Source organism: Grammomys surdaster, unplaced genomic scaffold (assembly GCF_004785775.1).
Source record: "Grammomys surdaster isolate TR1022 unplaced genomic scaffold, NIH_TR_1.0 103852, whole genome shotgun sequence".
Taxonomy (NCBI): domain Eukaryota; kingdom Metazoa; phylum Chordata; class Mammalia; order Rodentia; family Muridae; genus Grammomys; species Grammomys surdaster.
The window spans coordinates 1,930-8,078 of record NW_021609434.1 but is presented as its reverse complement, the minus strand read 5'-3'; the positions used below and the strand labels follow the sequence as shown (position 1 = coordinate 8,078).

The window sequence follows — 6,149 nt, the reverse complement described above, 5'->3', positions numbered from 1 at the left end:
ACTCGGAGCCGGAGAGGGTTGAGTCCGGAAGGACCCAACTCCACCATTTCTCTACCTCTCCGAGCTATAGGTCTGGAACCTACCGAGACGAATGCAGTCCAGTTCCTACAATACTGGCCCTTCTCTTCATCTGATCTGTTTAACTGGAAAGCTAATTATCCCCCTTTTTCAGAGAATCCTACATCCCTGATTGGACTGGTGGAGTCTATAATGTACTCGCACCAGCCCACCTGGGATGATTGCAATCAGCTCCTCCAGACTCTCTTCATGGCTGAAGAGAAAGAGAGAGTTCTTCTGGAGGCCCGGAAAAACATCCAGAACGCTGCGGGACAACTTTTGCAGAATCTAACTCCAGCAGAGATTGATGAGGCTTTTCCCCTTACTCTGCCCCAATGAGACCACAACACAGCTGCAGGTAGGGAAAGGCTGTCCATCTAACGCCGGGCTCTGGTGTCAGGTCTCAGAGGGGCCGCGAGACGCCCCACCAATTTGGCTAAGGTAAGAGAGGTTATGCAGGAGCCAGAAGAAGCGCCCTCTGTTTTCTTGGAGCACCTCATGGAGGCATATCGCAGATATACTCCTTTTGACCCCACCTCGGAGGGACAGAGGATGTCTGTCATTATGGCTTTTATTGGGCAGGCTGCTGCAGATATTAGAAAGAAGTTACAGCGTCTTGAGGGATTACAAGACCTCACAATCAGAGATGTGGTTAAAGAGGCAGAGAAGATCTATCATAAGAGGGAAACTCAGGAAGAAAAAGCAGAGAGAGAAAAGAGAAAGGAGTAAGGAGAAAGATGAGAGACAGAGAAGGCAGGAAAAGAATTTGACTAAGATTTTGGCTGCAATTATAGATGAAGGAAGAAGACAGGGAACTAGAGGAGTTAGGCAGATAGGGAACTTGGGTGAGTATCAGAGGCAGGAGCCAAGGAGACCCAGAAGAGCCAGCCAAGCACTGGACAGAGACCAATGTGCCTATTGCAAGGAGAGAGGACATTGGGCCAGAGAGTGTCCCGCCAAAAAGGGACTTAAGGCTCTGGCCCTAGGTAGCAATGAAGACTAGGGGGGTCAGGGCTTGGCCCCCCTCCCCGAGCCTAGGGTAACCCTGAAAGTGGAGGGGACCCCCATGGACTTTCTTGTCGACACGGGAGCAGAATTCTCAGTGCTCAAGAAACCCCTGGGGAAGTTGAGAAGTAAGCAAACCATAGTTATTGGAGCCACTGGACAGAATTCATATTCGTGGACCACCACGAGAACAGTAGACCTGGGAAAAAGACAAGTGTCTCATTCCTTCCTAGTGATACCTGAGTGTCCTACCCCTTTGCTGGGTAGGGACCTTTTAACTAAGTTAAAGGCACATATAAGTTTCACCCCCCCAGGGGCCAAAGGTGACATGGGACACTATCAAATCCCCAGTGTTAACACTCTCCCTGAAAATAGAAGATGAATATAGACTATTTCAGTCTGACATTCAGGGACATCCTTCATCAGAATTTGAAATGGGACCCTGATCCCTGTTTACTGAGGCCTGGGCAGAGACTGGGGGAATGGGGATGGCCAAGAATGTACCCCCGATAGTCATTGAGCTCAAAGCTGGTGCTTCTCCAATTGGGGTCAGGCAATACCCATGAGCAAGGAAGCCAGAATGGGGATACGTCCCCACATTGAAAGACTATTACAACAGGGGATTTTAGTCCCATGCAAATCTCCCTGGAATACACCTCTGTTGCCAGTAAAGAAACCAGGCACTGGAGATTACTGGCCTGTTCAAGATCTCCGAGAAGTTAACAAACGGGTACTAGATATCCACCCTACGGTACCCAACCCCTACAACTTGCTCAGCTCTCTGCCCCCAGACAGAACTTGGTATTCAGTTCTGGACCTTAAAGATGTTTTCTTTTGTTTGAGACTTCATTCCCAGAGTCAGCCCCTGTTTGCCTTTGAGTGGAGAGACCCAGAGAACGGTAAAGCAGGACAGCTGACCTGGACGAGACTCCCACAGGGATTCAAGAACTCTCCCACTTTATTTGATGAGGCACTCCACCGGGACCTGGCCCCTTTCAGGGCTAATAATCCTCAAGTGACTCTGTTACAATATGTAGATGACCTTTTATTGGCCGCTAAGGACCCCCAAGATTGTGAGAAAGGAACAGAACGTCTCCTGGCTGAGTTGGGTAAGTTGGGGTATCGGGCATCTATGAAGAAGGCCCAGCTATGTAAGACTGAAGTGACTTACTTGGGTTACACCTTGAGAGATGGACAACGCTGGCTGACTGAGGCCAGAAAGCAGACAGTTATGTAGATCCCAACCCCAACTACCCCTCGTCAGGTAAGAGAGTTTCCTGGGACCGCCGAGTTCTGCAGGCTGTGGATCCCAGGGTTTGCCACCTTGGCAGCACCTTTATACCCCCTGACTAAGGAACAAGGGGAGTTTACCTAGACAATCGAACATCAGAAAGCCTTTGAGGCTTTGAAAAAGGCTTTATTAGAAGCCCCTGCTTTGGCTTTACCAGACCTAACTAAGCCTTTCACTCTCTATGTTGATGAAAGGAAGGGGGTGGCTAGAGGAGTTTTGACTCAAACCTTGGGTCCATGGAAACGTCCAGTGGCGTATCTCTCAAAGAAGCTAGACCCGGTAGCAAGTGGATGGCCTGTCTGTCTGCAGGCCGTAGCAGCTACAGCTCTACTAGTGAAAGATGCTGATAAACTGACTTTGGGACAGAAATTATCAATAGTGGCCCCTCATGCTCTGGAAAGCATTGTCAGACAGCCTCCCGATCGCTGGATGACTAATGCCAGAATGACTCACTACCAGAGCCTCCTTCTCACCGAACGTATAACCTTTGCCCCACCGGCTGTTCTGAGCCCTGCCACCCTGCTGCCTGAGGCTGACAGCTCCATGATTCACCAGTGTGAAGAAATACTGGCTGAAGAAACGTCCAACAGACCGGACCTGACTGACAAGCCCTGGCCAGGGGTGAAGACCTGGTTTACTGACGGGAGCAGCTTCGTGGTTGAGGGTAAACAAAGGGTGGGAGCGGCAGTGGTGGATGGGAAAAGGACTGTGTGGGCCTCGGCCCTACCTGAAGGGACTTCAGCACAAAAAGCTGAACTGGTAGCCTTGACCCAGGCCTTGAAGATGGCAGAAGGACAAGGGGTGAATATTTTCACTGATAGCAGGTATGCATTTGCTACCGTTCATGTACATGGCGCCATCTACCGACGGAGAGGGCTATTAACTTCAGCAGGAAAAGAAATTAGAAACAAAGAAAGGATTTTGAGCCTCTTGGAGGCAATTCACCTTCCAAAGAAGGTGGTAATAGTTCATTGTTTCGGCCATCAAAAAGGGACAGACTATATTGCAAAAGGAAACCAGATGGCGGACCTGGAAGCAAAAAAAGCTGCCCAGGGACCCATGATTTTGGCCATCAGAACCCAATCAAAGACTCCCAATCCCACTGAGGAACCAGGGACCAAGCCGGTCCTGTCTGAAGAAGAAAGCCTATAGTACCTATCTGGGATCCATCAGTGGACCCACTTGGGGCCCGAAAAGATGATGGAAATAGTGGCCCGGTCTCAGTATAAGATTCCAGGGTTGAAGAAACTAGCGCACAGGCTAGTGCAAGAGTGCAAGGCTTGTGCTTTCACCAATGCCAGCCACCATCAGGAGGTAAAAGGAACTAGACTTCGAGGAGATCGACCTGGTTCTTACTGGGAGGTCGATTTCACTGAAGTAAAACCTACCAGGTATGGTAACAAATATCTCTTAGTATTTATAGATACTTTTTCCGGATGGGTCGAGGCATTCCCAACCAAGAAGGAGACTGCTACTGTGGTGGCTAAGAAGATATTGGAAGAAATCCTACCCAGGTTTGGGGTGCCAAGGGTGATTGGCTCAGACAATGGGCCTGCTTTCACCGCGCAAGTAAGTCAGGGACTGGCCAAACTATTCGGGTTCGATTAGAAATTACATTGTTCATATAGACCCCAGAGTTCAGGACAGGTATAGAGGATGAATAGAACCCTAAAAGAGACCTTAACTAAATTGACTATAGAGACCAGCGGGGGTGATTGGACAGCTTTGCTCCCACTTGCCCTGTTCTGAGTCAGGAACACGCCCAGAGTCTTGGGACTTACCCACTTTGAGATTTTATACAGTTCTCCACCTCCCATTTATCAGACCCTTGAGAGTACAACTCGCCCTGATGATGGTTATATTCCCCCTTTTCCTATTCTAGCCCGACTAAAAGCCTTAGAGACTGTGAAAAAGGAAATCTGGGGAACCATAAAGAACTCCTATGCTCCTAAAGAAGATCCAGTACCACATCAGTTCGAGGTCGGAGACACTGTCCTAGTAAGGAGACATCGGACGGGCAACCTTGAGCCACGGTGGGAAGGCCTGTACCTGGTCCTGCTGACAACCCCCACAGCAGTGAAGGTAGATGGCATCTCCGCGTGGATCCATGCCTCACACGTGAAAAGAGCACCTCCGAACTCTCACCAAGATGAATGGACTTTGGAGCGGACTGGTAATCCTCTTAAGTTGCGCCTATGCCGTAGGCCCACAGATGATGGGGAATAATCCACACACTCCCCAAAAACTGACTTGGCAGGTCACCTCAATGACTGGAGAGGTAGTGTGGTCTACCTCTAAGGTAGCCCCACCGTACACCTGGTGGCCCACTCTCACTCCCGATTTCTGCCAATTAGCAGCTGGATTAGACACTTGGGATATCCCTACCTCAGATCCTCAGAAGTTGCCCCTGGATGCAGGGCGGAGAATTTGCCCAGGATGTAAATTTGGGTGCGGAGACCCGGAATGCAGATGTGAGCTAGGGAAATTAGATTTTTATGTCTGTCCCAGGGATGGTCGGGATCGAACAACAGCCCACCGTTGTGGAGACATAGGGAACTTATATTGTTCTGCTTGGGGCTGCAAAACAACAGGAGATGCTTACTGGAACCCCAGTTCCTCATGGGACTGGATTGTAGTACGTAAAAATTATGTCCCTCCAACAGAATGTTTTAAGTGGACTACAGAGAACCTGTGCAATTCAAGGTCCACCTGCATACCCTTAAATATAACTTTCACTGTCCAGGGACGGACCGGGGATACAGTACAGCGGTTAAAAGGGAGAACATGGGGCCTTAGATGGTATTTTCCAGATAGAATGATGAAGCGTGATTTAGGTGCTGCTTTCACCATTCAGTTGAAGATAGAGAGTCCACCTGCTCAGCCTATAGGCCCTAACAGAGTGTTTCCAGAACAGAACCCCTTGCAGTTGCCCCTGTGACCCCTTTAAGACCTTCAGAACTCAAACACCATACTGAGTACCCTCTGGATACTCCTTTGACCTCTACTCCTTCCCTCCCAAGCACTGGACAGAGGCTGTTAAGTCTGATCCAAGGTGCTTTTACCATACTAAATGGGTCCCAACCCAATATGACTAAGTCCTGCTGGCTTTGCCTCTCTTCAGGGCCTCCTTATTATGAAGGCATCGCAACAACTGGGACCTTTAATAACACCACTAGTCATGATGCCTGTGTATGGAGTAGTAAAAATAGACTTACCCTCACTGAAGTTTCAGGTCAAGGAGTTTGCTTGGGAACCCCTCCCACTGCTTATACACATCTATGCAGTGAGACTCTTAAGAGTCCAAAGACCTCTGTCAACAGATTTTTAGTGCCTGAAATTGATAAATGGTGGGCTTGTAGTTCTGGATTAACTCCATGCATCTCCACCTCTGTTTTTGATGAGACCAAAGACTATTGTATACTTGTTCAGCTAGTTCCTCGAGTCTATTATCACCCTGAAGATACTCTTGACCGTGAGTTTGAATACCCTAGATGCTTCCGTAGAGAGCCCATTTCCTTAACCCTAGCTGTCATATTGGGTCTAGGAGTGGCTGCAGGTGTGGGCACAGGAACTGCTGCATTAGTTCAGACCCCACACTATTTTCATGAACTGAGAGCAGCTATTGATGTAGAACTGAGGGCCCTAGAACAGTCAGTATCAAAGTTAGAGGAATCATTGATTTCCCTCTCTGAGGTTGTTTTACAGAATAGAAGAGGATTAGACTTGCTCTTTCTTAGAGAAGGGGGACTGTGTGCTGCTTTGAAAGAAGAATGCTGTTTTTATGTAGACCATTCAG

General features: G+C 48.7%; 1 pseudogene; it reads left to right on the top strand.

The window, feature by feature from the left end:
• LOC114635433 overlaps nt 1-4,824 on the top strand; it is a 5,358-nt pseudogene extending 534 nt beyond the window's left edge.
• Nucleotides 4,825-6,149: the final 1,325 nt, after the last annotated feature.